The following is a 17967-nucleotide window of genomic DNA, read 5'->3' as shown; positions in this document are numbered from 1 at the left end:
GTTTGGGTCATAAGAGTTCTCATATTTATCATTGTATCTGTAAGTAAGGTTTTCTGTTGCACAATAGACATACTATTTTATCTTATGGCTAATTCCTTTCTAAATGAAGTATTCTTTCTACATTTTTTTATCATAATTGATTATTCAACAAATATTCTTGCACATTATTACATATTCTTATTATTACATATCTTATTCTTATTACATATTCTTCTGTCCCACCTCCTACTTCCCACTGGAAAAAAAAAATTGAACTTAGTTCATGTGACAACACTGAAGAAATATACAAAAATAAATGAAAATGTATTGCACCAAATCTTACTCTTTATGATTTGACAAAGCATTTTTCAGACAGAAATATGTCTGATACATAGTTGTTAAACATTTGTATTTCATAGCTTTTAAGTAATTATTTGTTCAATACATGTAAACTAACATGAACTATAGCTGGGGCATCCATACAGATAATATAAAACCACAAAGATACCAAGGAAATTAATGAAATTTCCCATTATTATGTTAGAATACTCATGGCCAAAATTTTTTATCTGGCAATATGATCAAGCTTTGGTGTGGTGATCATTTCTGTTTTATTATTACTAAGCTGTGATTACATTTACTATAAAAGACATAGTGATACTTCATTTAAAAAAAGAAATGATTAGGGGCGCCTGGGTGGCTCAGTTGGTTGAGTGTCCAAATTCAGCCCAGGTCACGATCCCGTGCTTTGTGGGTTGGAGCCCTGTGTTGGGCTCTGTGCTGACAGCTCAGAACCTGGAGCCTGCTTCCGATTCTGCGTCTCCCTCTTTCTCTGCCCCTCCCCCACTCTGCCTCTCTGTCTCTCAAAAATAAACAAACATTAAAAAAATTCTTTAATAAAAAAAGAAATTAAAAAAATGTTCCAATCAAAAATCATTTAAAAAAAAAGAAGATTTAACCAAAAGACTCCTCTTCCCATTTGTTTGTTTGTTTGTAAAGCTATTAATGATCCATGAACCAATAAATTCTCTAGACAAACGTGCTTGGTACAACAATGTGTGGAATCAAGAATTCGAACTAAACTCTTTAGTTCCTTGTAAACAGAAAGTTACTTCCCAACTGTATTTTACATCATCTTCAGCTTAGGACAATTGATAGTATATCCCAGTAGTAAGAAATGTGTATAGGGAAGTCGTATATAACATTATCTCCTCCTTCCTTGGTTTAAAGGATTTGAGAAACTATGGATAATTCAAAATGTGTCCTGGAGTGTATTTTGAGGTTGGAGTCAGTGCATTCTGCCATAATATTATGATACTTCCTTATCTTTATTATTTTAAAAATTAATTCTTTTGGCATAAAATAGGTTTTTACTACAGAATTCATGAAAAAAAAATAATCAGTTTTTGATGTTTAATGCATTACATTTGTCTTTAAAGAAAAAAGCTTGAAATGGATGATTTTAACAGTTTTCCTAAGTTCTAACACACCATAATTACCCAAATATGGACTTTATACTTTTTATATATATTAAACCATTTTATTTAATTTCTCCATAAAATATCTCAAGAGTCACATGTTTCGTTTTTATTTCCTTATAAATTTGCTTGAAGAATAGAACATAAAATAATAATCACTTCATTTGGAACAGAATCTCCAAAAGCCAATAAAAAGTTGATCTATGTCAGAGTGATTTTTATGGGTATCTAGGATGAACTCTGTGCTAAAAGGATTAATGCTACATTTCTTTTTAGACAATTGTGTTTCTTCTGTTTAATTTTAAAATACTCAACTTCACATTGAAGTATGTGTTTGTATAAAAGCATCTGCATTATCACAGGGTGATTCTGGTAATAGTGTTAGTGAACCTTTTCTTTCTTGGCTGAACATTGTGAGTCAACATAGCAAAAAGAAAGAAAAAAAAAGAAACAGTGGGGTCATGTCTGAGAGTAGCTAATGGATGTTTTGGTTTAATGATGTCTGAAATGTATTTTTTAATGCTCTTTAGAATTCAAAGAAACTTTTCCATTACATTAACTGTTTTAATCACTGGGAATACTGATGTTCTCCAGACTGCCAATCACTTTTCTTTTTGGCCTCTGCTGTATGTTTCCATGTCTGAATTTAAAAACTGGGAATCCAGTATGAAACAATTTATCTCTGTTTGAGATAAAGATCATCATTGTTTTATACTTATTTCTTGGATTTAGATAAGAAAGATATTTTATAGTTCGATATTTACTGGCAGTATTCAACATATTTGTCCTTAACTATTGATTTGTAATAATACATTCTCTTCTAAGAAACATTTTTTAAAGTTTACTTACTTTGAAAGAGAGAGAGAACACAAGCGTGGGAGGAGGAGAGAGAGAGGGAGGGAGAGAGACAGGCTCCATGCTGTCAGTGCAGAGCCCCATGCAGGGCTCAGACTCACAAATCATGAGATCATGACCTGAGCTGAAATCATGAGTCGGATGCTTAACCCACTGAGCCACCCAGGTGCCCGGGGTCTATCAAAATTTTAAATGTGCATATGTGTGCTTGTTTTAAATATGTTTATATGAAATAAAAGCACATTTTATTTCAGATAATATGTTTTCATGGTGAATAAAAAAATGTTGATATACTCTAAAACATTTTTCTCTATGTAGCATAGGTCATATATGAATGACATTCAACATATTTTTGTTTGATTTGTAGACATCTAAACTGATAAGGATTTCCTGCTCTTCTCTTCCTTTTATTTTAGATATTGGTTGTTAGCAGGTCACCTCTAGACAAAATTATCAATAAGGTGCATTTTTGACATTTTAATTCCCAATCCATTTTTTTTTACACTAGACTCCCAGCCAGATCCAAGTTTTCCTTTCTGTTACAAGAAAATTAATATTAATAAGCAAATTATCCCTGAGTATAAATCAACTACCCATGGTAGATATTTTACATATTTAAAAAAGGACTTTGTGATAAGATACTTGGACATTTATAAACTTTATGTATGTGGAACACATGTACACATACTCCAAGGTAGAAAAACATATACTCAAAATATACTTGGTTAATATTATCTACCTAACTCTCTATGGAGTTCCTTGGGGAAAAATACATTTGGGCCATAAGATATTTCTTGGATTGGTAAAAATATAAAACGGAGGGTATCAACCTCTCTGAAAGGAGAAATAAAATAGCTCATAAAGGGAGCTATTCTTTGGAAATCTTTCTTTAAATTTTTTTTTTCAACGTTTATTTATTTTTGGGACAGAGAGAGACAGAGCATGAACGGGGGAGGGGCAGAGAGAGAGGGAGACACAGAATCGGAAACAGGCTCCAGGCTCTGAGCCATCAGCCCAGAGCCCAACGCGGGGCTCGAACTCACGGACCGCGAGATCGTGACCTGGCTGAAGTCGGACGCTTAACCGACTGCGCCACCCAGGCGCCCCTCTTTGGAAACCTTTCTAAAAGTATTTTTATTTATAAGTAAATGTAAAGAAGTTTAGCAAATTAGAGAAAATGTAAGTCATAAACTGTTTATTAAGCTCAGCCTTGGGAAAAACACCCAGGTGCGTATGTTTAGATTAATGTGATAAAAGAAATTTGAAGGATAAAAATATAGTGTAAATTCACTGGAAAGATGTACATCAAAGGTGTAATGAGCATACAGGGTTTACATGATATTTTAAAATGTATAATCCAGGGGCGCCTGGGTGGCGCAGTCGGTTAAGCGTCCGACTTCGGCCAGGTCACGATCTCGCGGTCCGCGAGTTCGAGCCCCGCGTCGGGCTCTGGGCTGATGGCTCAGAGCCTGGAGCCTGTTTCCGATTCTGTGTCTCCCTCTCTCTCTGCCCCTCCCCCGTTCATGCTCTGTCTCTCTCTGTCCCAAAAATAAATAAACGTTGAAAAAAAATTTAAAAAATAAATAAATAAATAAATAAAATAAAATAAAATGTATAATCCATATTCATATTACTTTTAATGATATTATTTCTACTTATTGAAATTAACATTGTTATATTCCAAGGATATGAATTTTTTAATCGAGAATATAATTGGCCTACATTATTATATCAGTTTTAGATGTATAACATAATGATTTGCATATATTGTGAAATGATCACTACAGTAAGTCCAATTAGTATCTGTCACCATACATAGTTACAGAATGTTTTTCTTGTGACGAAATATGCAATTAGGGATTATTAATTGTAGTCACCATGCTGTGCATTACATCCGCACGACTTATTTATTCTATAACTGGAAGTTTGTACCTTTTGATTCCCTTTACTTATTTTTCCCCTTCCCCCTGCCTCTGGCAACAATCTATTTACTCCGTGTTTGATTTTTTTTTTTAACTCCATATGTTAGTGAGATCACACAGTACTTGTCTTTCCCTGTCTAATTTATTTCACTTGGCATAATGCCATCAAGGGTTTATCCATGTTGTCACAAATAACAAGAAATTTATTATTATTTTTTTAATGGCTAGATCATATTCCATTGTATATATATGTCACATTTTCTTTATCCATTCATCCATCAGTGGATACTTAGGTTGTTTCCATAACTTGAATATTGTAAATACTGCAGTGAACATGGGGGTGCATATATCTTTTTGAGGTAGTGGTTTAGTTTTCTTTGGATAAATGCCCAGAAGTGGAATTGCTGGATCATATAATAGTTCTATTTTTAATTTTTTGAGGAACCTCCATACTGTTTTCCATAGTGGCTGCACCTATTTACATTCTCACCAGTAGTGCACAAAGGTTCCCTTTCCTCTACATCCTCACCAACACTTATTTCTTGTCTTTTTGGTAATAACCTTCTAACATGAGTGAGGGGATATCTCATTGTGGTTTTGATTTGCATTTTTAGATACTAACCCCTTATCAGATTTATGATTTGTAAATATTTTCTCCTAGTCAGTAGGTTGCCTTATCACTCGTTGATTGTTTTCTTTGCTGTATAGAAGCTTTTTAGGTTGATGTGGTCCTGCTTGTCTATATTTGCTTTTGTTTTGCTTTTGGTGTGAAATTTTAATAATCATCAACAACACTGATGCCAAGGAACTACCACCTTTGCTTTCTTCTAGTATGTTTATGGTTAGAGGTCTTGCATTCAAGTCTTTAATCTATTTTGATTTAATTTTTGTGTATGGTGTAAGATAGAGGTCAGTTTCGTTCTTTTGTGTGTTGCCATCTATTTTCCCAACACCACTTATTAAAGAAATTGTCCTTTTTCCATTGTAAATTTTTGGCTCCTTTGTCACAAACCAATGGACCATATGTGCATGGGTTTATTTCTGAGCTTCTTATTCTGTTCCTTTGTGTTCCTTTTATGCAAATTCTGTGCTGTTTTGATTATTATAGCTTTGAAATATAGTTTGAAATCAGGGTGGGTGGTGCCTTCAGCCTTGTTCTTCTTTCTCAAGACTGCTTTGGCTAATTGATATCTCCTGTGGTTCCAGTCAAGTTTTAGAATTGCGTGTTCTAGCTCTGTAAAAAATGTCATTGGGATATTTATAGACATTGCATTGAATCTGTAGATTGTTTTGGGTAGTATGGACATTTTAACAAAATTAATTCTTCCAATCCATGAGCACAGATAACCTTTCCATTTATTTGTGTCTTCTCGAATTTCTTTCCTCACTGTCTTACAGTTTTCAGTGTACCAGCCTTTCACCTCCTTGGTTAAATTTATTTCTAGATTTTTTTTTCATGAAATTGTAAATGGGATTGTTTTCTTAATTTCTTTTTTTGGTAATTCATCGTTAGTGTATAGTAATGACATATATGTCTGTATATCAATTTTGTTTCCTGCAACCTTACTGAATACATTTATTCTAGTGTTTCGGTGGAATGTTTAGGGTTTTCTATATATTGTGTCATGTCATTTGCAAACAGTGACAGTTTTACTTATTCCTTTCCAATTTGGATGGCATCTGTCTGTCTATCATCTGTCTATCTATCCTGCCTAATTGCTCTGGCTAGGACTTCCAATACTCTGTTGCATCAAAGTGGTGAGAGTGGGCATCTTTGTCTTGTTCCTGATCTTAGGGAAAAAGCTGTCAGCTTATCATCATTGAGTATGATGTTAGCTGTGGACTTGCCATGTTTGGGCTTTATAATGGTAGCATACATTCCTTCTATACCCACTTTATTGAGAGTTTTTATCATAAATGGATGCTCATTTTCATCAAATGCTTTTTCTGCATCTAATGAGATGACCATATGATGATCATTTTATTAGTGCAGTGTGTCACACTGATTGATATGTATAGGTTGTGCCATCTTTGCATCCCTGGAATAAACGCCACTTGACCATGGTGTATGATCCTTTTAACATATTGTTGAATTTGGTCTCCTAATATTTTGTTGAGAATTTTCACATCTATGTTCATCAGGAATTCTGGCCTGTAATTTTCCTTTCTTGTGGTGTCTTTGTCTGGTTTTGGTTATCAGGGTAATGCTGGCCTCATAAAATGAGTTTACATGTATTCCCTCCTTGTCTAATTTTTAAAAGAGTTTGAAAAGTGTTGGTATCAATTCTTTTGTTGTATAATTGATCACTGAAACTGTCTACTTTTGGACTTTCATTTCTAGGGAGTATTTAAATTATTGATTCTATCTTCTTAGTAGTAATTTGTCCTGGTTTTCTCTTTCTTCATGATTCAGTCTTAGAAGATTACATATTATATTTCTAGGAATTTATTCATTTTTCTAGGTTGTCAGATTTGTTGGCATATAATTGTCCCTAGTGGTCTCTTATGATCCTTTGTATTTCTGTGATAGCAATGTCTCCTCTTTCATTTCTGATTTTATTTATTCAAGCCTTCTTTTTTTCATGGTGAGTCTAGTTAAAGGTTTATGAAATTTGTTTATCTTTCCAAAAAACCAGCTCTTGGTTTCATTGATCTTTTCTACTTTCTTTTCAGTCTCTATTTCATTTATGTCTTCTCTAATCTTAATTATTTTCTTCCTTCTACTAACTTTGGGATTCATTTGTTCTTCTTAGTTCCTTGAGGTGTACAGAATTCTTACTATTAAATCATAATCAATTCCCCTAAAAGATAGAGTTGATTACTGAACAGTGTATAATGGTGAATATTGATATTTTTATATAATTATGAAATTAAAATGTCCCTAACACACCTCTAGTAATATGCTGGCTGTGGTAATGAACAATCATTTATTTCAGACACCTAGGGTCTCACATTATATAATTGTCAATGACCTAATCAATATGCGATGATACACTCAGTGGTGTGACCAAATCAAATGAAAGGATTTCATGCTTTTTTTTTTCATTTTGACTAAAATGACCCAGTAATAACAAATTTTTATTTGCATAATAAATAATTTAAAAAATAACAAGGAGGCAAAATAAAGGTACAGTAACGCCCTCGAAATAATGTGTACTGTTGATGATGCCATGAAGTGACCTCAGTCACCCCGGGTGTAATGAGGGAGGTTGAAACTTTAAATGACTTTAAAAAATCCAACTTTAAAAGACCAACAAGACTCACCACAAACATACATGTTCTTCATGTGGACAAAACTGATACAGTTTGTTAGGATAAAAAAAAATACAAACATGAAAAGATAATGAAAGGCCATTAAATAAAATTAATTAATGGAAACGTTTATGTTAGGAATAATTGGGACTTTATATATTAATTAGGTACTTTTATTAAGATCATGGGTTTGAGATAAATTATATTTATCTGTGTATTATTTGAACATAACATTAAAATATACATTTTTATTAAAGATAAAAATACATTAGGGATGTCTAGGTGGCTCAGTCACTTAAGTGTCCAAATCTTTTTTTTTTTTTTTAATTTTTTTTTTTTCAACGTTTATTTATTTTTGGGACAGAGAGAGACAGAGCATGAACGGGGGAGGGGCAGAGAGAGAGGGAGACACAGTATCGGAAACAGGCTCCAGGCTCTGAGCCATCAGCCCAGAGCCCGACGCGGGGCTCGAACTCACGGACTGCGAGATCGTGACCTGGCTGAAGTCAGACGCTTAACCGACTGTGCCACCCAGGCACCCCAAGTGTCCAACTCTTGATTTCAGTTCAGGTCATGATCTCACAGTCGTGGGACTGAGCCCCTCATGAGCTCTGCACTAGGCATGGACCCTGCTTAAGATTCTTTCTCTCCTTCCTCCACTCATGCACATGCGCGCTCTCTCTCTCTCTCTCTCTCTCTCTCTCTCACTCTCTCTCTCTTTCTCTCTCAAAAAATAATAATGGGGGCGCCTGGATGGCTCAGTCGGTTAAGTGTCCGACTTTGGCTCAAGTCATGATCTCGTGGCTTGTGAGTTCAAGCCCCGTGTTGGGCTCTGTGCTGACAGCTGAGGGCCTGGAGACTGCTTTGGATTCTCTGTGTGTGTCTCTCTCTCTGCCCCTCCCCCACTCATGCTCTGTCTCTCTCTGTCTCTCTCTCTCAAAAATAAACATTAAAAATAATAATAATAATAATAATGACAGGGGCGCCTGGGTGGCTCAGTTGGTTGAAAGTCTTGACTTCAGCTCAGGTCATGATCTCACTACTCATGAGTTCGAGCCCGTGTCGGGCTCTGTGCTGACAGATCAGAACCTGGAGCCGGCTTCCAATTCTCTCTCTCTCTGCCCCTCTCCCACCTGCACTCTGTCTCTCTTTCTCAAGTATAAACATTACAAATTTTTAAAAATTAATAATAATAATACAAACAAATATAGAGAAAAGAGAAAGAGGGTCACTTATCAGAAGACCACCACTTTTGTTGACTAAATAATCTTATGCTTTCACACAGAAAAGTAATGATCTTTCCTTTTTTGCAAACATTTTTAGAATATAAAAAATAAAGGATTTGTACTGTTTTTAAATTATGTCACCTTCATGCATAGCACTAAAAAAAATCTATAGTAAATCTTCATAAAAGCAATACTGTGTTTTCTTCCTGAATACAATTGTCCTGACATATTTCAGGGAACACCTTATTTTTTAAAATCACTAAAAAATCAATGTCTAAAATGCAAAGTGAAAATGATCTTTAAGTTGCTTTTAACTGTATCTAATTCAGTAATCACAGACATGCTGGCAAAAGCAAACCATAAAGCATAGATATATGCTGATTCTAAAACAGGTTTTAATTATTCTAATTAACAAAATTTTTTAACTCTTGAAAAATTCATACACATATTATTATTAAGAAATGTTTTTAACATAAAGATGTTTCAACGTTTTTCATGATAGAGAATAATCTACTTTGACTCTTTACCTGCTATCCTATCACTGTGAAATAAATAGTGAGAATATTTAAACAAAATGTTAGTTAAAAATGATACAAATTATCATACATATACATATAATATTCTTCCAGCTTGACTATCTCTGATGGATTTTCCATCATAGTCAATCCGTGTTCCCCTACTTTATATCTAGCCAGAGCCAAGTGTTAAACAATGGCACTATATATCTTTTTGTACAATTTGCCAATTTTTGCTACTTTAGAACCTAGGTGCTCTGAATTGTCCTTGTAAAATCACCCTTCTGCAGAGAAAGGACTGAACAAAGAAATGATTCATGTACTGAAACATCAATGTGACTCTTAAATCGCATAACTCAAAGGTATTTTTACCAAAGAGGAAAAAAAAGCCTTTTTGTGGGGACCCAAGCAGTGGTATCTTTAAGTAAATAGAAGCCATTAAGCTAATTTAGGTGTCTTAATTATTAAGAAAGTAAAATTTTGTGAAAACTGATGTCTCACAGGCATATATTGTAAGCCATAATCTTTATTAAAATAATTTTGGACAGTCACTTTTATGCTTCTCTTTTTCAAGTTTTCATTTCTTATGCATTTCAGTGTCTTTACTTAGATTGGGTTGCTATTTGGCCTAAATTACTTTAAATATAACTTGGGGATAATTATATAAGTTATCTTATTACCTAATGGGAAATTTAAAAAAAAAAGTCATCCTTTAAAATTCTACCTTGCTTAAATCAGTGAGATGATTTCATTGAAGTTTCTAGTTTTTGAACACTTTGAAAAGTACAGAGGATACAGTGTAAATTATTATAGGTACGATATGTATGTCACTTTTATGATTAGCTCATTTGTTTTCACATTTCTTAATCAGGCTGCTCTTTTTCAAGTGTTGTTCTTCCCATTAACCAAGACTTTTTGTTTGTTTTTGTTCCAGTTGTCTTAACTAAGTCACTATTTTTAATCGAGTTTATTTCTTGTTACATCAGAAAATATATTATTTGTGTAGATATCTTTAGGAATCATCCAGTGTAATTTTTAAATGACAACTGTTTGAAATTATTTAATTTGAGGTGCCATTTATTTTCACTGTTTTTTTGTTTAATGTTTGTTTATTTTTGAGACAGAGAGAGACAGAGCATGAATGGGGGAGGGTCAGAGAGAGAGGGAGACACAGAATCTGAAGCAGGCTCCAGGCTCTGAGCTGTCAGCACAGAGCCTGACGCGGGGCTCAAACTCACAGACTGTGAGATCATGACCTGAGCCAAAGCCGGAAGCTCAACCGACTGAGCCACCCAGGCGCCTCTTATTTTCACTGTTAAGTATACCGGATATACACTGAAATGTAGTAGTTGACTAATGACAGCTTTTAATGATTCATAAACATTCTCTTGTAGTAGTTTATTAAAACCACAATAATTTTGAGTTGCAACATTTATTGGATAAAAATATGAATGAATGGTATACTAAAATTTTATGCCCTTGTGTATAGTTATGTGTATGTTTATATAAATATATATTTCAACATATGAATGAGTAAATATGTACATTAATAAAGAAGTATCATACATTATCTTATAAAGCTCTTTAATTATGGAAATCTAAACAGGATCTGACTTGGAAGTTACCTCTTTTCTTTTTTTTCCTTTCTTTTTTCTTTTGATTTTTTTTTTCTTTCCATACAACCCTTTACTTACTTATCCTCAGACCTAATTTGGTGCTTTTTCCTTTTTCCTTATTCTATTTAATGTTAGTTTCTACAGTGATAGGACAAACAGAAGTAAGAGGAATGGAGCAAAAGGAGAGTTTCATTCTGATTTCTTCTTTTTACTCATTTGCTGTTGGCCTACTAATTAAAGTTAAGGAGGTATTTTTGATGGGCTTTTTAATACTGAAAGCTGGAATGCCAATATCTCCATGTTACAGTTGTTTTATATATTAGAGTAAAATGAAATAATATGTGTAAAATGCTGTCACTGTGTTAACACCTGTTAAGAACCCCTAAAGAACAGCTTTATGATGATGATTATTTCTACAAAATTATATGCATTTTAGTATAAATGTTAAGTTTACTTTAGTTTTTGTTTGTTTGTTTGTTTTTCCCTTCCCCATGAAGAATATATTTTGAGATCGAAGGAGCTGTCTTAAAGGTTAACTTTGATTGTCGCTCCTGGGTGGCTCAGTTGGTAAAGCGTCTGACTTGGGCTCAGGTCATGATCTCACAGTTTGTGAGTTCGAGCCCTGTTTCAGGCTCTCTGCTGTCAGCACAGAGCCCAGTTCAGATCCTGTGTTCCATGCCCCCCCCATCCCTCCCCAATGTGTGCACTCACTCGCTCGCTCTCAAAAAATAAACAAACATTTTAATAAAAGTTAACTTTATAGAAAGTCCTGTTTCACAAGTTGGTAGCTACCTATAAATGCTAATTATCAAAGCATTACTATAAAAATGTACTGATGCATTCATATTTTTTTAATCTGTGTCTTAGGGTCATGCTAAACCTTACTGTGGTAGCTATTGCTTTTAAGACCATACATATGTATTTAAATAAACTTGTAGTCAGGCTAAGGTTACAGCAGAAATATTGCATCATATGCTACAACCTTAGAAACTCTCCCTTGGCAGTAATGGTCCCTGACACCCTTTGGGTATTTTAGGCACTGATACTCCATAATGGGCCATTAAGGAAAATGTTTAATTTGAGACTTATCCAGGTGTACCCTACTGAGATGAGATAATTTCAAAACATGTGTATTTTCTCTCCTGCCTCGTTGCCACTGATATACTAACTACAAGGAATGAAATATGGAAAAGCTCTTTTGGAATACTTTGTGAATCACAAAACACAATACATTTCTCTCATAATCTCAAGTATATTTAAAACATAGATACCCTTTTTATTTAAGATGTTTCTAACAGAATTATTTTTAGACCTTGTCTGATACACATTTTTTAAATGTACACTCTTGTATTATTTTCTTATTAATTCTTGTTTTAAACTGCTTTTGAAAAGGAGACTTAATGAATTTTTTTTACAATGTGAAATATCGTGTTTAAAGTCAAAATATTTGTATGAAAGAGATGAATGGAACTGACCAGTCATGATAACTAAGCCACAGTGAAACTGTGATATAGTCCGCTAGCTCATAATGAAATATAACTTCCCCCTGCATTCCTCTCGGTTTTGGAAAGTCTTCAAAGAAAGTGTGAGTAGATGTGTATTTTTCCTTATCTGCCTGAAGGAATTGGAATAGAATGATTTTGACATTACTACTTCATTTCTTATAACTTCGCTATTCTAGAGTTTAAGTCGTTTCTTTGTGGCTAGAATTGTATTCAGAGAAATAGTGTTAAGAATAAGATGTTTTCTAGCTCAGCCCTGAAGCCATTGATGTGGCTTGATACAATTCTGGTCACCTAATTTGACGTTTAAAATTCATTGTTCCCAGCTATGGAAATAGCTTTTTAATAAATCTCAACTGTAGTGCTATTTGCATTGAAGATATTTTTTTTTTAATTTTTACAGGAGAAAATGTGACTATGGCAGTTTTAAATCAAACTCTGGAACTTTAATTATAACACAAACTTACACTAGATGTATTATATTATCATGGTTTTCAATCTTGAAGTATTCAGGTAATTTTAGTTATAAAATTGCCAACAAGAAAACAACAGAAGACAGTACTAATCTAGCCCAATCATAAAGCCTCTGTAGATAATAAAAATCCAACAAATGTTAGAAACATTTGAGATTAGTTTGACTGATCACTTGTCAATTTGAATCTTGACATTAGAATAATTATGATAAAGTCACAACAATTCTACTTTGAAGATCTATCTGCTTTTTTCGGTAAGAATCAGAGTAATCTCGGTTCCCTTTTTGGAAAAAAATACTTCAGTAATTAAATAGTCACGCTGATTGGAATGAGATTGATAGGTTTTGAAGTATCCAACATTTTATTTGGGAAATATCTTTTTATTTTATTTTTCTGATTGTTTTCATCTTTTTGTATCATTTAAGAAGCACTTTGTTGGCACCTAAGAACCTCCAAAATCATCATTCCTGGCTTGCTCTCCTAATGAAGTCTGTGGTCTTACCCCATACCCAAACCAAGCATGAATAAAATGGGTCATTGCTGTCTATTCAAATGTACCAGACATACAGCATGCTAGGTAGGAGTTATTTAAAAGTGAAGTTAATGAAGGCTTTTTGTTGATTGCATGATTCTCTCAATCTGAAGCTTGTTTGAATATATCAGTGTATGCCTATATCCTAAATCTTCATCTTATTTCCTACAACTCCTAAATTAAATGCTACCCAAACCTAGCTAAAAGCACCTTACGTTTACGTAAAGTGCTGCCTTAGCACAGGAATCTATAACAAAAATACCATAGACTGGGTGTCTAATAAACAACAGAAATTTATTTTTCACGGTTCTGGAGACTGGAAGTTCAAGATCAGGGTGCCAGTATGGTTGGGTTCTGGTGAGAGTTCAGTTCCCTGGTGATAGACAGCTGTGTTCTTTCTGTAACTTCACATGGTGGAACGGGTCAGAAACTTCTCTAGACTTTGTTTTATAAAGGCACTAATCCCATCCATGAGGGCTCTGCTCTTGTGACCTAATTATTCACCAAAGGCCCCTCCTACAATTACCATCACATTGGTCATTAGTATTCAACATATGAACTTTGGACGGGGGTGGTGACACAAACATTCAGTTTGTACTAGTACTGCTTTGGAATCAGTGGTCAATAGAAGTGGTATGAGACTGTAGAATCAAGTGAATGGAAGCACACACTATGGATCGAGACTGTTCCGGTGTAAATCTGGGCTTGTTTATTTTTAGCTATATGACCTCAGCAAGCTCTTTACACTCTTAGCCCCTCTGTTTCCTCTGTTTCCTCATTTGTCAAGTAGGAATAACAATAGTCCCTTTCTGGGGGTGCCTGGATGGCTCAGTCAGTTAAGCTTCCGACTTGAGCTCTTGTCATGATCTCAGTTTGTGAGTTTGAGCTCCATGTCTGAGCCCCACATCAGGCTCTGTGCTGACAGCTCAGAGCCTGGAGTCTGCCTCAGATTCTGTTTCCCTCTCTGCCTTTCCCCTGCTCATTCTCTCTGACCCCCCCATCTCTCTCTCTCCCTGTCTCAAAAACAAATAAAACATTTAAAAAATGAAAAAAAAAATTAGTCCCTTTCTTTAGAGTTTCTATAGGAATAACCATAATGCTTATATTTAAAATCAATTAAATGATTGATATATTAGTATGTGAAGAGCTCTTAGGACAGTGCCTGGGTATGTAAGGGCTCAATAGCTGTTTACTGTTGTTATAAAGAAGATTATCTTGCCTACTGCACTTTAGATTTTGAAATAGATTCACAGGCTCCTATTAGAAATGAAATTAGACTTATTGATTCAGACTAACATTGATAATAAAAAGTTGAGATTTTATGAGCATAGATGACTCTTGAGAAACATGGGTTTGAACTGCATGGGTCCATTTATACATGGATTTTCCCCCCCAATAAATACAGTACAATACTATAAATGTATATTCTCTCCTTAGGATTTTCTTTTTTTAATTAAAAAAATGTTTTCCTTTTTTTTTAAGTTTATTTATTTTTGAGAGAGAGAGAGAGAGCAGGGGAGGGGCAGAGAGAGGGAGATAGGGAGAATCCCAAGCAGGCTCTGCACTGGCAACACAGAGCCAGATATGGGATTCAGAATCAAAAACCGTGAAATCATGACCTGAGCTGAAACAGAGTTGGACACTTAACCGACTGAACCACCCAGGTACCCCTAATTTTTTTTTATTAGAGAGCATGAGTTGGGGGAGAGGGATGGGGGGGGGGTGGGAGGGAGAGAGAGAGAGAATGAGAAAGAGAGGGAATCTTAAGCAGGCTCCGTGCTCAGCCTGGAGCCCAACGCGAGTTCAATCCCAGGACCCTGGGATTGTGACCTGAGCTGAAATCAAGAGTTGGACGCTCAACAGACTGAGCCACACAAGTGCCCCCCTTATGATTTTCTTAATATTTTCTTTTTTCTAGCTTTATTCTAAAATACAGTATATAATACATATAGCATACAAAAATGTGTGCTAATCAACTATGTTATTGGTAACTATTAGTTAAGTTTTGGGGGAGTCAAAAGTTATACCCGGATTTTTAACTGCACGGAGTTGGTTCCCTCAACCCCTGCATTGTGTAAAGATCAACTGTATTTTTATTCTTGAAGAGTGAAGTAAAGGATCTATTGACAAATCAGATGTATGGAAAGAATATGAGATCCATTTCCTAATTTCATCTCATTTAAAGCAGTTGAATTGTTTTCCAAACTAATTGCATTAACATAATTATTTCTACTTACCTTAATTTCAAACTTACTTTATTTCCTATTGCATGTATCAGTAGAAGCAAATATTCTCATATTCAAAGCCTGTTGGAAACAGACTTCAGTCAAATGCTTTGTAGGATCTTGGGGAAGAGGTTAACTCAAGGACACTTTGCAAGAAAATGATCCTGTGTAAAACATCAATCTGTTTCATGGTTAAATGATATGCTGCCCTAAAGCCAAAAATAGCCATGTTCATTAAATCCAAATTTGTTCCTAAACATTAATAGACACTTATTAGATTATAACATTATCTGAAAGACAATTACATGGGACTTTTACTCTAGAGAACTTTCCTATTAAAATTAGCTTCCTGGATTACTTGTTTTCTAACGTAGCATCAAACTGTATTTGAAATATAATTATAAGCAGATAGGTGTTGTACTTAAGCAATGAAAAAAGTCATTTGCTAGTTTTTCAGACAGTTTGTTGAGATTTAGCATTTCCTTGCTTGAAAAGTGTTGTAAGTGACCTTTAAAAAAACACTAACTGAATACAAAGAGGTCTTTCTTTGCTCCGACCTCTCTGAAACTTGTGGAGGCAGGGATAGGGAAGAAATGAAGAAAGAACGCAGACTTGAGTGAAAATTCTAGGAAAATGCAGTTGTATTCCTAAACTACTCTTCCTACTTCTAATTTGATTTAACTTTTTTTTCTGTATCTTCTGTGCCCATCCTTCATTTTTTCCCTCAGTTTCCCATCCTGATTTCTTTTTCTTCCCACCCCGAAAAACATATAACTGATATTTATACAACTTGAAAATGTGTTGTCTTGACTTTATTCAAATAATCTTTATTTTGAGTCACAGTTCTAGGCTTCTAGGTCACTGTGGACTCCTACCATACTAACTCTGAAAAATGTTGTCATTGACATGGCTAGCCTAAGGTAGTTTTTCTTTCCTCTCCCTTTTCTTCTATAGACCACTACCAATTTAATCTTCTAAAAGCATAGCGTTTCAGTGTATCTTCTGATTCTATCCATTCTCCCACTTAACCCCTCACAAACCCCTATCAAATGTTCTTCTGTACTACTTACCACCAGATGTAATTTCATTTACCATTTTTAACCCTACTTTTGAGCATAAAACTTACGTTAAATGAGAAGAAAGATTTTTCTATGTATTAAATACCTACTCTTGCCAGGAATCTTTATAGGTACTATATATATTTACTTAAACCTTATAACCACCTGGTGGAATATGTATTAATTTCAGATGTGAACATTAGGGTATAGAAAATTGAGGTAATCTGCCTATGGTCATACAGCTTACAACTTGGAGAAGATTTAACACTTTTTCTCATTCCAAAGTTCATGTTGTACCTTTCATTCTTGCTGCTTCTGATGGTTCTGTCTTATGCAATATCAAATACTTGAAGACAGGAGCTTAGTATTTTTTTAAAAAAATGCAGAAATAAAGGATTAAGAGGGTTACCTGAATGGCTCAGCTAGGCTCGGATCCCCTGTCTCCGTCTCTCTTCCCATCCCCTGCTCATGCTGTCTCTCTCTCTCAAAAATAAATAAACATTAAAAAAAAGGAAGGAGAGGGGCGCCTGGGTAGCTCAGTCGGCTAAGCGTCCGACTTCAGATCAAGTCACAATCCCGCGGTCTGTGAGTTCTAGCCCCGCGTCGGCTCTGGGCTGATGGCTCAGAGCCTGGAGCCTGCTTCCGGTTCTGTGTCTCCCTCTCTCTCTGCCCCTCCCCCGTTCATGCTCTGTCTCTCTCTCTGTCTCAAAAATAAATAAATGTTAAAAAAAAAATTAAAAAAAAAGGAAGGCTTAAGAAAAATATAGCTATATCCACATCTAGGCCAAGGCATATACATATGTAATATGTTTGAATTTCTTCCAGGTTGTGTTGGAACTGAATGTGTTATAAAATAAACATCTATAAAGATACATAGTACAGTTAGAGTTTGTCATTTGGAGGTAATGCATTGCCAAATGGATAGCAGTACCATTGTATCTAAAAGTGTTGTGATTCTCTGGAATCAATATTTGATCTCAAATAGTGTAATAGCCACTAAGAAGTGTAAGGGAAGTTTGGAACCCTGACAAAGCATCGTATTATGAAAATGCAAAGATGGCATTATCTTTGTATGGTGTCATGTTGGGTACTGTATAAATACTAGTTAGTTCATTAATTTAATGATTCATATGATATCTCTATTTAGGTTAATACCTCTATTAACTCAAGCTCTTTATTTCAAACCAGAGATCATTTACACAAATTAAACTCAGAACAAAATGTTCAAGCATTCAGGAGCAATATAGAGGATTCTAAAAATTTTTGGAAAATATTCACAATAAATATTTACTCTCATTCTTCAAAGATGGTACTTGCAGTGATTTTTATGTATT

At 34.6% G+C, this 17967-nt stretch overlaps 1 protein-coding gene across 12 annotated transcripts in view; it reads left to right on the top strand.

Annotated features, from left to right (window-relative positions):
- The window catches only part of ADGRL3 (adhesion G protein-coupled receptor L3), an 828952-nt gene that overhangs the window by 276257 nt on the left and 534728 nt on the right, over positions 1–17967 (top strand). Inside the window, exon 1 of one of the 12 annotated variants that reach the window (XM_047856541.1) lies at positions 16842–16852. The exons of the other annotated variants lie outside the window; for them this stretch is intronic. The gene's annotated coding sequence lies outside the window, so the exon portion shown is untranslated. Of the gene's footprint in view, positions 1–16841; positions 16853–17967 lie in introns of those variants that run through there. 12 annotated transcript variants of the gene reach the window in all.

Source organism: Prionailurus viverrinus, chromosome B1 (assembly GCF_022837055.1).
Source record: "Prionailurus viverrinus isolate Anna chromosome B1, UM_Priviv_1.0, whole genome shotgun sequence".
Lineage (NCBI taxonomy): Eukaryota > Metazoa > Chordata > Mammalia > Carnivora > Felidae > Prionailurus > Prionailurus viverrinus.
The sequence above is the reverse complement of the archived record's forward strand: the minus strand, read 5'-3'. Positions and strand labels throughout refer to the sequence as shown.